The sequence below is a fragment of the Leptonychotes weddellii genome, chromosome 10 (assembly GCF_054177405.1).
Source record: "Leptonychotes weddellii isolate Sample4059 chromosome 10, ASM5417740v2, whole genome shotgun sequence".
Classification (NCBI taxonomy): domain Eukaryota; kingdom Metazoa; phylum Chordata; class Mammalia; order Carnivora; family Phocidae; genus Leptonychotes; species Leptonychotes weddellii.
The window spans coordinates 80,548,724-80,566,160 of NC_138378.1; the positions used below are offsets into that span (position 1 = coordinate 80,548,724).

Consider the following 17,437-nt stretch of genomic DNA (forward strand, 5'->3'; position numbering starts at 1 on the left):
CCTTGAGCCTTAGTCAGTCTCTGGAACAAGCCTACATGTTCAGAGATTTATTCTAACACCCACAATCTTATGTCCCATTTCCCCTAGCCATATCTTTTAGGAGTAAGCAACCACACCAAAGTGTTACTAGAAGAAGCATTTAGTTTTATAGAAGATAGTTAAATTTTAAATGACAAATGAAGTAGATCTTAAAGTATTTAAAAAGTGCTAAAGAAATGCCAGTATATTTAGACTGTGCAGAAAAAAAAAAAAAAGAAAATCTATGTATTGGATTTTCAGTACAAGTGGTTTAAATGTCAGAAAAAAAGAAAAAAAAAATGATGGCCCTATCCCATTCTCATGGCCCATTCTCTTGTAGGGAATCTTGTCTGCCATCCCTATAGCTCTTTAGCTTATATCTTGTTGCCTATTCTGGGAGGGTCTATCCTCTTCACTCCAATATTCTCCTGTTGTCTAGCTTGACTCCACAGAACTAGCTCTTACTTTGGGATATGAAAATTACATTGACAAATATCTTTTTAAGATAAAAATCAAATTCATTACCTACCTACCTCAACTTATCTAATGATTCAAATATTAATAGATCAACATGTATTTACTGAGTATTTTTAATATTTCAATAATTTTCTTAGGTATTTTGAGGATTAAATTTATCCTACCATATTAGCTTGCTAGCACTGCTATAACAAAGCAGTATAGACTGAGGGGCATAAATAACAGAAATTTTTTTTTTTTATAATTCTGGAGGCTAGAAGCTCAAGACCAAGGTGTTGTTAGGGTTAATTCTTTCTGAGAGTCCAGGAGAAAAGATTCTGTTCCAGTTCTTTCTCTTTGTTTCTTAGATGGTCATCTTTTCCCCATGTCTTCACAGTGTCTTCCTTCTGTCCATGTATGTCCATGTCCAAATTTTCCTCTTCTTATATGGACACTAGTCATATTGGATTAGGGCCCAGCCATATGACCTCATTTTAACTTTAATATTGAGATTTAATCACCTCTATAAAGACCCTATCTACAAATATAGTCAAATTCTTAGGTACTAGGGATTAAGAATTTGGCATATGAAATTTGAAGGGGATACAATTCAGCTCATAGCATGCTACATATTAATTATTTTATACCAGAAAAGACATATAGTATATTGATTAAGAGCAAAGACTGTGGAACCCTTGTGCCAATATTTGGATCCTGGATCTGACTCTGCTTTCTAGCTGGGTACTCAGAGCAAGTTTTCCATGCTTCAGGGTCTATATCTATGAATTCAGGGTAGTTAATTCATAGGCTTGTTTTAAGATTAATGGGTTAATATATGCAAAATGCTTAGAAAATACATAGAGTACATATTCAATATGTTTTAGACTTGTCTTTATAGTTAAATAAAGAGGAGGAGATATGGCATATGAAATATATAGCCATCATGATGACTAAATCAGTCAAACACCTGATGGAGTACTGGTTACAAGCTGGTTACATCAGCTTGCTATTAAAATTATTTTGACAAAAATAACCATCTGAAAAAAGATATATATGTGTAAGCAGAGCCATTCTAATCAGTTGTTAGTCAAAATCACTTAAACTCACTAACCAGGTTCTAGTTATGGTAAGATAGAGTACTTCCTCTGTCTCTCCCACTGGTAGAACTATAAGCCTGAACAGAACTCATGGGAAAGCTATTAGAGGACTCTGAGAAATAATTAGTAGCAGGCAGATTGGGGAAGAAGGACAGAATTTGAAGTACCACATAGAAGTGATGGCTTTATCTTGTTCCCCACTTTGGTATTCACCTGCCCAGACTTACGGTTGGCCCAAATCTGGAAGTGAATGTTGTTGAGAGCACTCCAGATGATTCCCTCTAGTTCTGACTTGAGGAACAGTCTAGGGGTCTCCTAATATTCAGAGACAGTGGGGGAAATACCCATATTTTCTTTTCTTCTTTTTTTTTTCTTTTTCCACTCTTTCTCATGCCAGTTCCCAGGCAAATCCACTTGCAGGGATGATGGTGATGGCAACAGTCAAAACAAGGCAGCTTGTAGGCATCTAAAACCGAGAGTAAGGCAAACTTTCTTTCCAACTTTTCGGAGCTGTGGGCCCCAAAGGAGGTTAAGGTAAACCACTAATGCTCTCCAGAGAGGGCAAATTTAATGCTTTATTATTAAAAAAAAAAATGGGTGGAGATTTTGATTTATCAGCTGGCACCAGAAATTTTCTAAGAGGAGGAATCAGACTTCTGTTAAGACCACTATATTTTAAGATTTATTTGTTTATTTGAGAGGAGAGAGAGAAAGAATGAGCATGCAGGGGGTGGGGCAGAGGAGCAGACTCCACGCTGAACAGGGATTTCCCCACCCAGGGCTCAGTTCCACAACCCTGAGATCAAGACCTGAGCTGAAATCAAGTGTTAGACACTTAACTGAGTGAGCCACCCAGATGCCCCAAGACCATTTTTAAATAAACTGCTTAAAGTGAAATTAAAACTCTGAGCGTTTGAGTTAACTAGCAATCATGATTTTTTTTTTTTTTAATGAGAATTAAACAAGTTGGATGGTCAGACAGAAGGAGAATAGAGGAGAAAATATCAGAGAAGGGAGCAGAAGCAGGAGCATCATTTAGGGAATACTAATTGCTAATATTTAAGCTGTTTGCATTTGAAATGTAAATCCATCTTCCTAAACCTTCCAGTGATATCCCTATAAATACCTATGTAAGTGGGTTTTATTTTATTTTGGGGTTGTGTAAGTTAAGGAAAGGGATACATTTTCTGTCAGTGACAATGATAGCAAGAAAATGAGAGGATTCTTAAATTGAACTAATTCAGCAAAAATAAGAGCTCAGAGCCAGAGAAGAAGCACGGGAATGCAAGCCTTCTTGGGGTTCTCAGAAATCTCGTGGAAGGCCTTGGGCTTTCCAATATTTGTAAAGAGTCAAATCCATCTTCCAGAAGTCATAAGGCTCTTGTGGCCACAGTTGATAAGTGGGTGACACCTCCATGTAGTTGCTCAGTATAACTGGACAGCACCAATGCTTCACTGGTTTCTAATTGTGTAGACTCTTGGCTTCCTTGTGAGTGATTATACAGTGCTTCGGAAGTGTTTCTTCTTGAGCCAGTAATCTCATTACCTCTCTCCTACTGTTAAGAAAACTTATCAAAAAACTGCAAATAAGGCAGATAATATGTGGGCAGCATGTCTTTTCAATGTCGGTTAGGGGCAAAAGCCTTCTTAAGGATTATCTAGGGGAATGTACTTTCTTCAACACGTTGTTCTTTAAAATGCCTGAACTTAGTGAAATTACATTTAAGTTGTGGATTTTTTCTTTGGTAGACTTGAAAAAAGTAAAAATCTGGCAGAAAAAAGATAACCTCAAAGTTTATAATCCATTGTCTTGGAGGACATTAATTAGTTTGTATCTAACCCAAAAATCTTATCCTAAACATTTATTTTATAAATGACAAATAAATACTTAGCTCATCACAAAACTTTGAACTTGTCTTAACATCTGACTGGTTCCCTCAGTAATTAATGAGCTGAATAAAATCTTTGACATGTGTTCATTTTTAAAAAGAAAAACTCATGGGATGAACTCAGTATTAAGATAAACAATAGCAGAATGGAGATGACATAGGAAAGGTGGGTCAGTAGAAATTATCCAGTTTGAACAATGGGGGAAAAAAAGATGGAAAAAAAACCCTATTAACTCAAAGGAAAAAGAGTGCAATGTAGAAAAAAAAATTGAAGAAATAATGGCAGATAATTTCCCAAATTTAGATAAAACCATAAACTCTTAGATTGAGTAAACTTACTAAACCACAAACAGAATAAACACAAAGAAATCCATATCCATTTGCATCATAATCAAAGTACTGAAAATTAAAGAGAAAGAAAAGAGCCAAGATGTCTATTGACAGATGAATGGATAAAGAAGATGTGGTATATATATATATATACAATGGAATATTATGCAGCCATCAAAAGGAATGAGATCTTACCATTTGCAGCGACATGGAGGGTATTATGCTGAGCGAAATAAGTCAATCAAAGAAAGACATGTATCATATGATCTCACTGATATGAGGAATTCTTAATCTCAGGAAACAAACTGAGGGTTGCTGGAGTGGTGAGGGGTGGGAGGCAGGGCTGGCTGGGTGATAGATATTGGGGAGGGTATGTGCTATGGTGAGCACTGTGAATTGTGTAAGACTGTTGAATCACAGACTTGTACCTCTGAAACAAATAATAGATTATATGTTAAGAAAAAGAAGAAGATAGTAGGAAGGAAAAAATGAAGGGGGGAATTGGAGGGGGAGACGAGCCATGAGAGACTATGGACTCTGAGAAACAAACTGAGGGTTCTAGAGGGGAGGTGGGTGGGGGGATGGGTTAGCCTGGTGATGGGTATTAAAGAGGGCATGTATTGAATGGAGCACTGGGTGTTATACGCAAACAATGGCTCATGGAACATTACATCAAAAACTAATGATGTATGGTGATTAACATAATAAAATTAAAAAAATGCAAAAAAAAAAAAAGAAAAAAGTCTTGAAAGCAATGAGAGAGAAATAGTGTATTACCTATAGGGGAATAATGATTTGATGGCAACAGATTTCTCATAGAGGCTAGGAGGAAATGTCTCCATATTTGTAAGGGGCTAGAAGAAAACTACTGTCAGCCCAGAAAACTACATTCAGTGAAAATATCCTTCAAAAATAAATATGATATAAAAACTTCTCAAGACTTAGAGAATGTGTGGTCAGCATAATTGTTGTAAAATTTCATTATGATAATTTCTTTTGACAGAAGAAAAACAGTACCAGAAAGAAACTTGGAATATCAGGATGATGGGAGAGCAAGAAAAATTATAAATACTGATGTAAATAAAACAGACTATTAATATATTTTTGAGTTTTTAAAATATGAAACAAAATGGGGTGCCTGGGTGGCTCAGTTGGTTAAGCGACAACCTTCGGCTCAGGTCATGATCCTGGAGTTCTGGGATCGAATCCCGCATCGGGCTCCTGGCTCAGCGGGGAGGCAGCTCTGACCCTCTCGCTTCTCATGCTGTTTCTCACTCTCTGTTTTGCTCTCTCTCAAATAAATAAATAAATAAAATCTTTAAAAAATATGAAACAAAAAATTATAAAATAATCTGATGAATTTTCAGTGCATGTAGATATAATACATAAGACACTAACATAAGCAGAGAAGGAAAAGGGATTTATATGGGTGGTAAGATTTCTACATTCCACTTGAAGTGGTAAAAGAAGTAGACTGTTAAAAGTTAAGTAGTGTATTTAATGCTGAAGACAACCACTCAAAATACTATAAAAAGTGTTGTAGTCAATAACACAATTGATAAAATAATTTTTAAAATATTAAAAATATCTAAAAGAAGGCAGGAAAGGAAAGGCATAGGAATAAAAAACCGTGTCAATATATAGAAAAGATATAATAAAACAACAAACCTAAACTCAAACTTAATAGCAAGTACATTAAATATTATGGGTCAGACCACATCAATTAAACAAAAACAAAACCAACCAACCAAACAAACAAAACAGGTATTTTCAGAATGGATAAACTACTATGACTCAACTACGTACTTTTGAAAAGAAACTCACTTCAAATATAATAACTAGATTAAAAGTAAAAGAATGGGAGAAGATCTGCTGAGTAAATACATTTCAAAAGAAAATTGGAAGACTTAGATTAATATCAACCAATTTGACTTAAGAACAAAAATTCCATAATGATGAAAGGGCAAATTCACCAAGGAGACATAGCAATCCTAAAAGTGTATGTACCTAACATGAATGTTTCAAAATATATGAAATAAAAACTGAGAGAATGAGAAAACTTATAGGATCAATAGACAAATCCATAATTACAGTTGGAGACTTCAAGACTGCTTTCAGTAATAGATAGACATAAAATCAGTAAAAATATAGCAGAACTGTATTGAACACTACATCTGAAACTAATCATGTACTGTATGTTTGCTAATTGAATCTAAATTAAAAAAAAGAATATAGCAGAACTGAATTACAACATGGACCAACTGGGTCTGACTGGCATTTATAGAATACTCCACTCAACAACAGCAAAATGCTGTTAATAAATAAAATGCTGTTAATAAATAAATAAAGATTCCTGCAAGTGTGCAATGGAGCAGACACTAAAACCATATTCTGGGTAGTATTACAAACTTATTCAAAAGATTTGAAATCATGCATGACCATAACGGAATTAAGCTAGGAATCAGTAAGAGAAAGATAAAAACACAATCTTCAAACATTTAGAGTTTAAATTACACTCTTCTACAAAGTACACATGTCAAGGAGAGATCTCAAGGGAAATTAGAAAATATTTTTAACTGAATAAAAACACAACATACCAAAATTTGTGGGATGCAGCTGAAACAGTATTAAAGGAAACTTTATATCATTAAATACTGATATTAGAAAAGAATATTTTTCTTACTCTGTCTCGCTTATTTCAGTTAGCATAATGATCTCAAGGCCCATCCATATTGTGGCAAATGGCAGGGTTTTCTTCTTCTTTTTTATGCCTGAATAATATTCCATTATATATGTATCTATGTATCATGTATATGTATCATTATATCTATCTATCTATCTATCTATCTATCTATCTATCTATCTATCATCTATCTACATATGTACAGAATGCATACTAGGGACTTGGTAGATGTTAAAAAATTTAACAAATACTACAAAATCTCTTCACACGTAAATTTGAAAATCTATTTGAAACAGTCCAATTCCTCCAAAACCATAAACAACCAAAACTCACGCTAGATGAAATAAATATTTTGAATAGTCCTAAAACTAGTAAAGCTATTAAATAGTAGTTCAAAACTTTTCAAAAAAAAAAAAAAAGGAAAGAAAGAAATCTCCAGGCCCAGAGGGTTACACTCAAAAATTCTACCAAACATTTCAAGAAGTAATAACACCAATTCTTGACAACCACTTCTAGCCAACAGAAGAGGAGGGAATACTTCCCAACTTAATTTACAAGGCTAGCATTACCCTATACCAAAATCAGACAAAGATTTGCAAAACTTGTGGAGTGTTAAGAAAAACTTTTCTGTTGCTATAGAGTTAGAGCTTTCTGAACAATTTTTTTTTTTTTTCCTGTGGATTGGGATGCTGGGCCATAAGAAACTCTGGGGTAATTAATTTACAGCTGTATAGATAGTGAGGTAACTGGAGAGATTTATGAAGCTCAGGACCTTGAAGATATCTTCTAGGTCATAGAAACCAAAGATATGGCATGGTTGGATGGGTTGGGCAGGAAGGAATATCTGGCCGTTGGAGATAGTATTTACATTCTAAAAGGTTAGAGTGAGAATCCAGGATCCATTTCATTCCATCTTCAGAGGGCAAGGTTTTTTTCTCCCTTGTTTTTGTAAGACAGATAAAGGCAGTTACATCTTTTTCCTGTATAAAAAGTAAAGAAAATTTTTTTTTTTTCTCTTTCTCATATGAGATACCGACTTCATATGCATAGATTTGGTCTGGCTCTCATTATGTTGCTTCAGGGGTAAAAACTGAGATGTGAGAATCCATGTAGTTACTTGCTTTTTAAGTAAAAAAAGATCATCTGCCTTAAATCTAGAGTATCTCTCGTGCATGTTGATGCTAAAAATTATCAAGGTGTCTGTTAAATCCCAACCCAGAGGAAAGAATGCTCAGGTGGTTCTCAGGTTGGCATTTCATTGTTCCAGAAAGGAATTGGCACATGTCACTTCTGCTCACTTTTCTATGGCTGGAACAAGCTACTTCACCCTAAGCAAACACAGTGAGGACCAGGAAGTATACTACTGTCATGTATCTGAAAGGGGAAGATTATAGATTTATTTACTTAACAGTATTGATTTTTATCAAAGTTCTTTTTTTATAAGGCAAAATGATGGGTCAAATTAATCGCTATCAACTTCCACAAATGAATTCATTCAAAAAAAATCTAAAACAATATTTGTTGAAAAATAATGCACATTTCACTATATACTATAAAGTTACTAATGAGGTCAATATAACTTCTACATGAAAGGGTTGAAAGATATAGTTGCTTTGAGTGGTCTAATTCTTATAATGAAGCTCTTTGCCAAGCTATGGTTAATTGAGTCTAAAGCACTAGTTCTATACTGGAAACTATTTTGCCTGCCCTGCACCCTGGGACATTTGTGAATGTCCTGTGACATTTTGAAATTTTTATGACTGGAGGGTGGGGCTCCTGGTATCTGGTGGGTGTGTGGCAGGCAGAGGGAAACGACACTACTAAACATCTTACAGTTACAAGACAACCCCTCCCAATAAAGAATTACCCAGTTTGAAGTGTAAATAGTGCTGGTGTTGAAAAACTGGTATAAGGTCTAGAAGAGAATGACCCATCCACTTGCCTTCACTTTTTTCATAAAAATATTTGCATTTCTAAAGTATAAATGGAAATAAAACTATACTAATAAGTTTTATGCAATACTATGTATTCAAGGCCAAAATGAAAAGATATACATGGACCAAATTTATGTGATATCTGACTTACTTTAGGAAACTTTCCTTTGTTGACCCCAGCCTAGGACACAGAACCTATTAGATGATTCCAGAGTACCATATACTTCCTTTTGATAGTGTTCCCTACAATGGTAATGAGAAATTGCCTGTCATGGCAGCCACTCTCCCTCATAAGGACCATTATGACAATTTGATGATAAAAAAAACTCCATCGAACCTCACTTTTATCAGGAAATGACTGTTTTCAGAGAACCTTCTGCTCCTAACACTGAATGATCCTTCCTCTTTTGAAATATCTCAAACTGCTTAATTAATTCCTAAAGCCAAACAAGGACCTCCAGATGTGCCTGAAGACCAATTAGAAAGTTTCCCTAGTTCAAAAAAATCCCACCTTAAAAGAGTATTTGCCAATCAGAACATGTCTAAGTATGCTAGTTTTTTTTTTTACTCTTTCTCACACCTTTGAGCCATGCAAAAATGAATGTGATAGCAGATGGAGTCCCTTCCACAAGTTCATGAATAAATGGACTTTATTAATTTTTGCTTTGGACTTAATTTAGTCTTTGACAGTAATTAGATCACTAACTGTGAAATTATTCACTTATTGCCAATAACCCTTGGTAGTTGGAGTGTCTATCTTGTTCATAACTGTACCTGTTTCTTTGGAGAGAATGTACACTCCTAAACGTTTTTGACTAAGTTTTGATATACTTTTAAAATCCTGCTCAGGAGAACAAGCTTCTTTCCCATTAGGATAATCCAGCCACTTCAATAAATTTAGAGATAATGATATAAATTTAAGAATTTTTTTACCCAGGTAGACCAAGGCTAAATTAAGTAAACAGAAGGTAGAATAGTAGGAAAAGTGATACAATGAATTTCATTAAGTGCATTAATTTCCCTAAAGTTAGCCATGATATGTTTTCATGAAAATTATAGACACAAACATACCGCTCAAATGATTTTAAAATTTAGTTAAATAGGTCAAAAAATATTTCAGGCAAAGAATATGCAAAGGCATATAATAAATGTGTTTTCACTGCTATAATGACTGTGTTTATATGTAAAGGATAAGTACAAAGTATAAAGAAGACAAAGATGGCTAGTCAAGAAGAATTCAAATAGCAGATAGCCTTAAACTTATGATTTTATATTTGCTTTATTGACCAATGTCAAATTAGGATTTTACATTTTATTACCAGATCAGGATATTAACTGAGTTTAGGATTGAGATTTAATAAGCAAATTTTATAGTTTGCCCCATGAATTTTGTTATTTTGTGGTAATCAGTAGGACCATTCAAAAGTATTCTGGTTATTTTCCTTTTAGGTATATTCTAGGGTTATACTTTTCTTCTTTTTGTTTGTTTGTTTTTATGGCCATATTACTCAATTTGGTCAATGAAACGTGACTAGCAACCAGACATAATTCTTTTAAGAGTTAGATATATGGGGGCGCCTGGGTGGCTCAGTCATTAAGCGTCTGCCTTCGGCTCAGGTCATGATCCCGGGGCCCTGGATCGAGCCCCGCATCGGGCTTCCTGCTCCTCAGGAAGCCTGCTTCTCCCTTTCCCACTCCCTTCTCCCTTTCCCACTCCCCCTGCTTGTGTTCCCTCTCTTGCTGTATCTCTCTCTGTCAAATAAATAAATAAAATCTTTAAAAGAAAAAAAAGAGTTAGATATAGGGATGCCTGGGTGGCTCAGTGGGTTAAGCGTCGGCCTTTGGCTCAGGTCATGATCCCAGGGTCTTGGGATCAAGTCCCACATCAGGCTCCCTGCCCAGCAGGGAGTCTGCTTCTCCCTCTGTCTGCCAATTCCCCTGCTTGTGCTCTCTCTCTCTCACTCTTACTCTCGCTTTCCCTCAGGCAAATAAGTAAATAAAATCTTAAAAAAAAAGAGAGATACAATTCACTAGGTCCCCTTCTCCCTGCCTTAGAGATCATGGAACAAAAATATTAATGGATTCATCAGTTTGATTCCCGGAGTGGCAATAATAAATAAAGCTGTCCTGATTATCTGTGTTGGATATATATCATGAACATGAAGGGAAATTTGCTTGGGTAATCTACTGAAATGTGGATTGTTGGTTACTGTAGCATGACCAAGCCTGTCCTGACACTTGCTTCTTCCTAAATCAGTCCACTTCTTCACAAGGTAAAAGAAATACAAAGCAGCTCCGAGAAATGAAATATATCTTCCATTTCTTATAATGGTAATGGTTTTAAGGTGTCACCTCAGTGAAATGTAATCGAGAAGTAGCAATTTAAGTATGTCCCCATATCCATCAATAAGAATAGACAATACTGTTTAGGAATGAGAGACATAGCCTGAGGACTTTAAGAATAGCTTCTACTTGGGAAGAGCATAGAAATCCTCTTATAAAATCATCATATCTTCAAAAATAAAATCTATGTAGACATACATATGGTTTTATTTCATTTTCCTTTGTTTTTATTTTGTTTTGTTTTTTAATGTGAATCTTGAGGACTAAAGAAGAAAGTAAAATTAAGGAAACAATTTACAGGTTCCAGTGAAAAAAGTAACAGAAAATACAATCAATATGTGATGTAGAAATACATAATCTGGTGGACTAAAATAGACTTTTAATGTAGACTTGGGAAATTATAGTTCAAGTATAGTTCAAGTAACCAGAAGCTTTTCTATGAATAAGAAAATAAGAATTGGCTATCAAGTTGGATTGAAGTAGAAGAGAAGGCAGAGCATAAATATAGTAGTATAAAATATTTAGAAGCTGGTCAAATATGATAAAATAGTAGCTGGCTTAAGAATAACTGCAAAAGAAGGTAATAATACATCTATAATTATTGCACAGAGATCTCATAAAAATCAGTGTGTTTTTACTAGATCTTGTAACTGGTAAAATAAAGATGCTACAAGGGTTCTTGTTTGGAACTACAATCACTTGTGAAGAGGTAGATGAGGAAGAAATCTTTTTCTTCCTATACTTGCAGAGAATAATGAAGCAATTTTAGAAAGCACCCATTAGGGTCCACATTGATCAAACTTGGCAGGACTGACTAAATATGTCTCAACTCAATAGTATGTTGAGATGAAGGAATTAAGAAACTAGAAGTAGAGATTTGTTGTTCAATTATTATTTGGACAGTCAAATTTAGGCATGTAATTTTAGTAAAGGTGGCAAATTCAGAGAATTCCTGTTAGGTAGCAAATGTAAATACATTGCATACAGGACAGAGCAGATAGTATACCCCATTTATAAAGAAGATCACATCCTAACAAATTAATAAAAGAATAACAACGTAGTAGAAATACATGTTGCAATGACATCAAAACTAAAGAAATCTTCCCAAACATGTAAAAGTCAGGATGAACTGTATCAGCTTGGAAATTGCAAGGTATAATCAGCCATAGAGGATAGAGAAACGTTGAGGAATTCTTTAGTTCTAAGTATGGAAAGGCTAACACCTACATCAAAAACCATTGAATTCCAGGTGTCATTTAATGTGGAATAAATATAAAGTTAGTAAGGATTGTAAATCTAATGGCAATGAAAAAGCAGAGACTATGTTATAGTTTTCCTAATGGTGATTGTAACTGAACAATATAGACACAGAACTGAGAAGTCTGGGAAAGTATCCTAGCTGATCTGTGTATATGATTTTCCAATGATCTTCTTTCTGACCCCAATCACATAGACTTTATTTAAAACCAAAACAGACAAACAAATAAACAAAAACCCTTTGGTAATGAAGGGAATTAAACAGATACACTCAAAATTATATATTTTTAAAAAACCAATCAGAGAGCTGAGGATTCATATAAACCTAAAATACAGAAAATGATAAACATTTAATAAAGAAAAAAGGCCCATGGCTGCTTTCATCCCTAGAAGAGAAGCAGAAAGCAGAAAATCCTCCAGATATGGAAGTACAGAGATATCTACCAAGATTTTAATATACTTTAGATGACCTCTTGTTGGCTGGTATGATGGTTTAGAATCCTGAGCCTCCCCAGCCACAAAAGTCTGTACCTTTTTTTTCAAATCTTTCCACTGGCCTGCTCCACATTCATGGGGTAGAATGCTGAGTCTAGAATGAAGGCAGAACTAAGAGCGATTCCTCTGAAGCACTTTAGTCCTTCACTGGCTGCAAGGCCATGGCCTACAAAGACTGAGGGAGGGTCAGGAAGACTGATGGAAGTCAGAAGCTGGTTCTTAAAAAAATCAGTAAAAGTGACAATAAACCCCTAGCTTGACTGAACAAGGAAAACAGAAAAGACACAAAGTACTGATAACAGGAATGAAAGAGTGGATCTGACTAAAGAGCTTATAAATATTAAAAGACAATACAAGGGAATATTATGAAAAATATTATGGTAATAAATTTAAAACCTAGATTTCTCGAGGGACATATATTACCAGAAATAACTCAAGAAGAAATAGAAAACCTCAATAGCCCTCTATCAATTTAAAAAATTAAGTCATAGTTAAGAATCTTTCTACAAAGAAAGCTATAGGCTCAGATATCTTAAATGGTGAATTCTACCAAACAGCAAAGAAAAAACAAAACAAAACAAAACCAATTCAACATGTATTATTTGAGAAAATAAAGTAAGAAGGAATACTTCTTTATTCATTTTTATGAAATTATCATTACTCTGATACCCAAACTGGGAAGACTTTGTGAGAAAAGGAAAATGCGGACGAGTATCTCTTTTATTTTTATTTTTTTAATTTAAATTCAATTACCCAAGGTATAGTACATCATTGGAACATAAGGACTAGTGCAGAGGACAATAGGGGTAGGGGGAAGGAACTGAATGGGAAGAAACCTGACAAGTATCTCTTATAAATGTAGACATAAAAAGTATTAAAAATAGTATATGTATCAAAAAAATGTGGTGTTTGAGTAAAGATCAAAAGGTTTAATGACCAAAAAAAGAGGATGCAGAAATAGGCACTGATTTTTGACTAAGGCATCAAGTCAATATCATGAGAGAAAATTAAATGTTTTTACTAAATAATGCACAAAAAAACTAGATTAAAAAAAAGTTCAATCCTTTTTTCACAGACACAAAAATTAATTTGAGATGCATAATAGACCTAAGTGTGTAAGCCAGAGCCATAAATCTTCTATGAAAACAAAGAACACTATGTTTGTCATTCTGGGGTAAGCAAAGATTTCTCAAACAAATGCTAAAACCATGAAGGAAAAAAATTAATAAATTGTACTTCATCAAAATGCTTTATTTTTCAGAAAATGAATCAGCAAGCCACAGACTTAATGAAATATTCGCAATACATATGTGATAAAGAACTCAAATGCAGATCATATAAAGAATTGCTGGAAATCAACATACTAAGAAAAACAACCCAAAGGACTTGAACCAACCTCAAAAGTATAGAGATATGCTTAACATTATTAGTTTTCACAAAAATGCAGATTAAAACCACAATCAAGCATTTAAGAAAACAGTAAATCAAATCATCTGCAAATACTTTGAAAAATACAATAGAACACACTTTCCAACTCATTTTATAACAACAAAATGTGACAATTATTTTCTAAGTAAAGAAATCAAGGCTGAATAAAGACATAATAATCCATAGCAAAATGGTAACAAATTTAATAATATGTAAAAAGGATAATATACCATGAACAAAAGGCATTTTTCCCAGAAATACTAGGATAATTTAACTTTCAAAAATCAGACACATTAAGAGAAAAAAAAGGAATAAAAGAAGACCACATTAATATCTACATAGATGCAAATAAAGCATTTGGCAAAATTCAGTATCTATTCATGATAAACACTCTCAGCAAAATATGAATAGCACAATCCTGGTCAAGGGAATCTGTATGAAATATAGAGCAAACCTAACACTTAATTCCTAAAGTACTGGAAGCTACACCTAGGATCAAGAGCATGGTAAAGTCAAATACTCTTATCACTTCCAATTAACACTGTACTGATAAAGCACGGAAAAGACAAAAAGGCATGCAAATTGTAGAAAGAAGAACAAAATTGTCTATTATTTGCAGACTCCATGAACACACAGAAAATCCTAAGGTCCAAAAAATTATCAGAATTAAATGAATTTAGTATGGCTACAGCACACAAAAGTCAATTGTATTTCTACATACTAGCATACATAATAAGCATTAGAAATAAAGCTTAAAGAGGGGTGGCTGGGTGGCTCAGTTGGTTAAGCATCCAGCTCTTGATTTCAGCTCAGGTCATGATCTCAGGTTGTGAGATGGAGCCCCCAGTCAGGCTCCAGCTAGGCATGGAGCCTGCGTAAGATTTTCTCTCTCCCTCTCCCTTTGCCCCTCCCACACTCTCCTTAAAAAAAAAAAGTTTAAAGAAACAATACAATTATAATAGTATCTAGAATATGAAATAGGAATAATTCCTTTAAATATGTGTAATATATTTATACTGAATATCACAAAATTTTGCTACAATAAATTAAAGAAAACACAAATAAATGGAGAAACATTTGGTGGTTTTTTTTTTTTTTTAATTGGAAGACTCTTGTTGTTAAGGTGTCATTTTTTGTTATTGCTAAGATGTCTTTCCAACCTGATCTATAAATATGATGCAAGTTCAACCAAAATCCCAGCAGACATTTTCCATATAAATTGCCAAGGACTTACTAACATTTTATGGATGGAAAGAATTTAGATTAGTTAAAACCGTTTTGTGAAACAAGAACAAAATCAGACACTTACATTAACTGATTTGAAGATATATTGTAAATCTATGACAAGCAAGGCAATGTGATTTTGGCAAAGGATAAATATGTAGATCAATGGAAGAGAATAATGTAACAGTTAGTCCTACACATAAATCTGTTCATAAATTTTTAGAAATATGTGAAGGAAACTCAGTGGGTAATTTCAAAATACGGTGTTGAAACCCAGCTATGCATATGGAAAAAAATGACTTCAACTCTTAATGCACAAGACTAAAATAAATCGTAGGCCTAAAAATAAATACTAAATAAATAAATAAATAAATAAAACTTTTGGAAGAGGACTTAAGAGAAAATCTTTGCCACTCAGCATAGGCAAAAATTTCTTAGGTAGTATGCAAAAAGCATGAACGAAAAAAAGTAGTAAATTGGAATTTATCACAGTTAAAACTCTAGCTCTTTGAAAGATACCATTAAGAAAATGAAAAGATAAGCCACAGATTAGTAAGAAATATTTGCAACACATTTATTTGACAAAAGATTTTACATACAGATTTAATTTTTAAAACTCTTTCAATAATTAGAAGATAGAATTTTCAAAAATGGTGAACAATTTTGAACAGACACTTCAAAAAAGGAGATACATGAATGGCCAGTGAGGATATAAAAATACTCAACGTCATTGATCATCCAAAAATTGTAAACTAAAATACTTTGAGATATCTGTACGTGCCCACTAGAGTAATTAATTAAATACTGACAATGCCAACTGTTGGTGAGGGTGTATAGCAAATGGAATTACCATTCATTGCTGGTAATATTGTTAAGTTGCCCAACCATTCTGGAAAGCGGTTTGACAGTTTTTTTTAATAAAGTTAAACTGCATGTATTATGTAACAGCAATTCCTTGAATTTATCCAAGAGAAAGGAAAATATATGTCCAAACAAAGACTTTCACTGGAATGTTCGTAGATGCTTTACTCATAATAACTCCAGACTAGAAACAACCCATGTAGTCATCAAGAATTGAATTGATGAATAAATTGTGGTATATCTATATAATGGAATACTGCATCAATTAAAGGGAACAGACTACTGGTTCTAAGCAACAACATGGACCCATAAGATTTCACATACTGTATGATTCCATTTATATACATTTTAGAAGAGGAATAATTAAGCCAATTGGTGGTTGCTTGGGTCCAGGGGTGAGGAGTATTGCTTGCAAAGGGGCACAAGGGAACTTTGCAGGGTGACAGAAAAGTTCTATATAGTGATCATGTTTGGGATTACATGATTGTATGCATTTGTCAAAACTCATCAGCTTTCTCTTTGTGGCATCTACTGCAAGAACAAAGACCATTCTCATCAATGAGACTGTTGACATTCCAGGAAATGTCAACATCACTCAGAAAGGATGGTCCCACTGTTATTGTGAAGGGCCCCAGAACAACCCTGCAAAGGGACATCAATCACATCATTGTAGAACTCAGTCTCCTTGGAAAGAAAAAGAAGAGGCTCTGAGTTGACAAATGGAATGGAAAAGAACTGGCTACTCTTCACACTATCTGTAGTCACATACAGAACATGATCAGGGGCATTACACTAGGCTTTCATTACAAGATGAGGTCTATGTATGCTCACTTCCCCATCAATGTTGTTATGCAGGAGAATGGTTCTGCTGTTGAAATTCAAAATTTCCTAGGTGAAAAGTACATCCACAGTGTTCAGATGAACTTGTTCAGTATTGCTTGTTCAGTATCTCAAGCCCAGAAAGATGAGTTAATTCTTGAAGAAAATGACATTGAACTTGTATCAAACTCAGCTGCTTTGATTCAGCAAGCCACAACAGTTAAAAATAAGGATATCAGAAAATTTTTGGTATCTATGTTTCTGAAAAAGGAACCATTCAGCAGGCTGATGAATAAGATCGAAGTTGTCCAGCTATAGAAACAGCAAGATGCCGGGTGATTTTTCACACTTATTTATGATAATTGAAAGATGCAGTAGAGGTTGTATTGATTTGGGGAAAAAACCTCATCAGACCCTACAGTCACATAGATTCATTTTATTTTTATACAAATTATACCTCAATAAATTTGATTTAAAAATATGTACTTGACTTGAATCTCTGAGATCCTTTCTTGACCAGTCTTAATCTTGTCACGCCTTTCCTGTTTCTGATTTATGCATATTCTATTATCCTTCCAGATCCTCCAATACATTTCCATCTTT

The 17,437-nt window shown here is 34.2% G+C and overlaps 1 pseudogene; it reads left to right on the plus strand.

Annotated features, from left to right (window-relative positions):
• Window positions 1-16,503: 16,503 nt before the first annotated feature.
• Window positions 16,504-17,183, plus strand: LOC102751160 (large ribosomal subunit protein uL6 pseudogene; annotated as a pseudogene).
• Window positions 17,184-17,437: the final 254 nt, after the last annotated feature.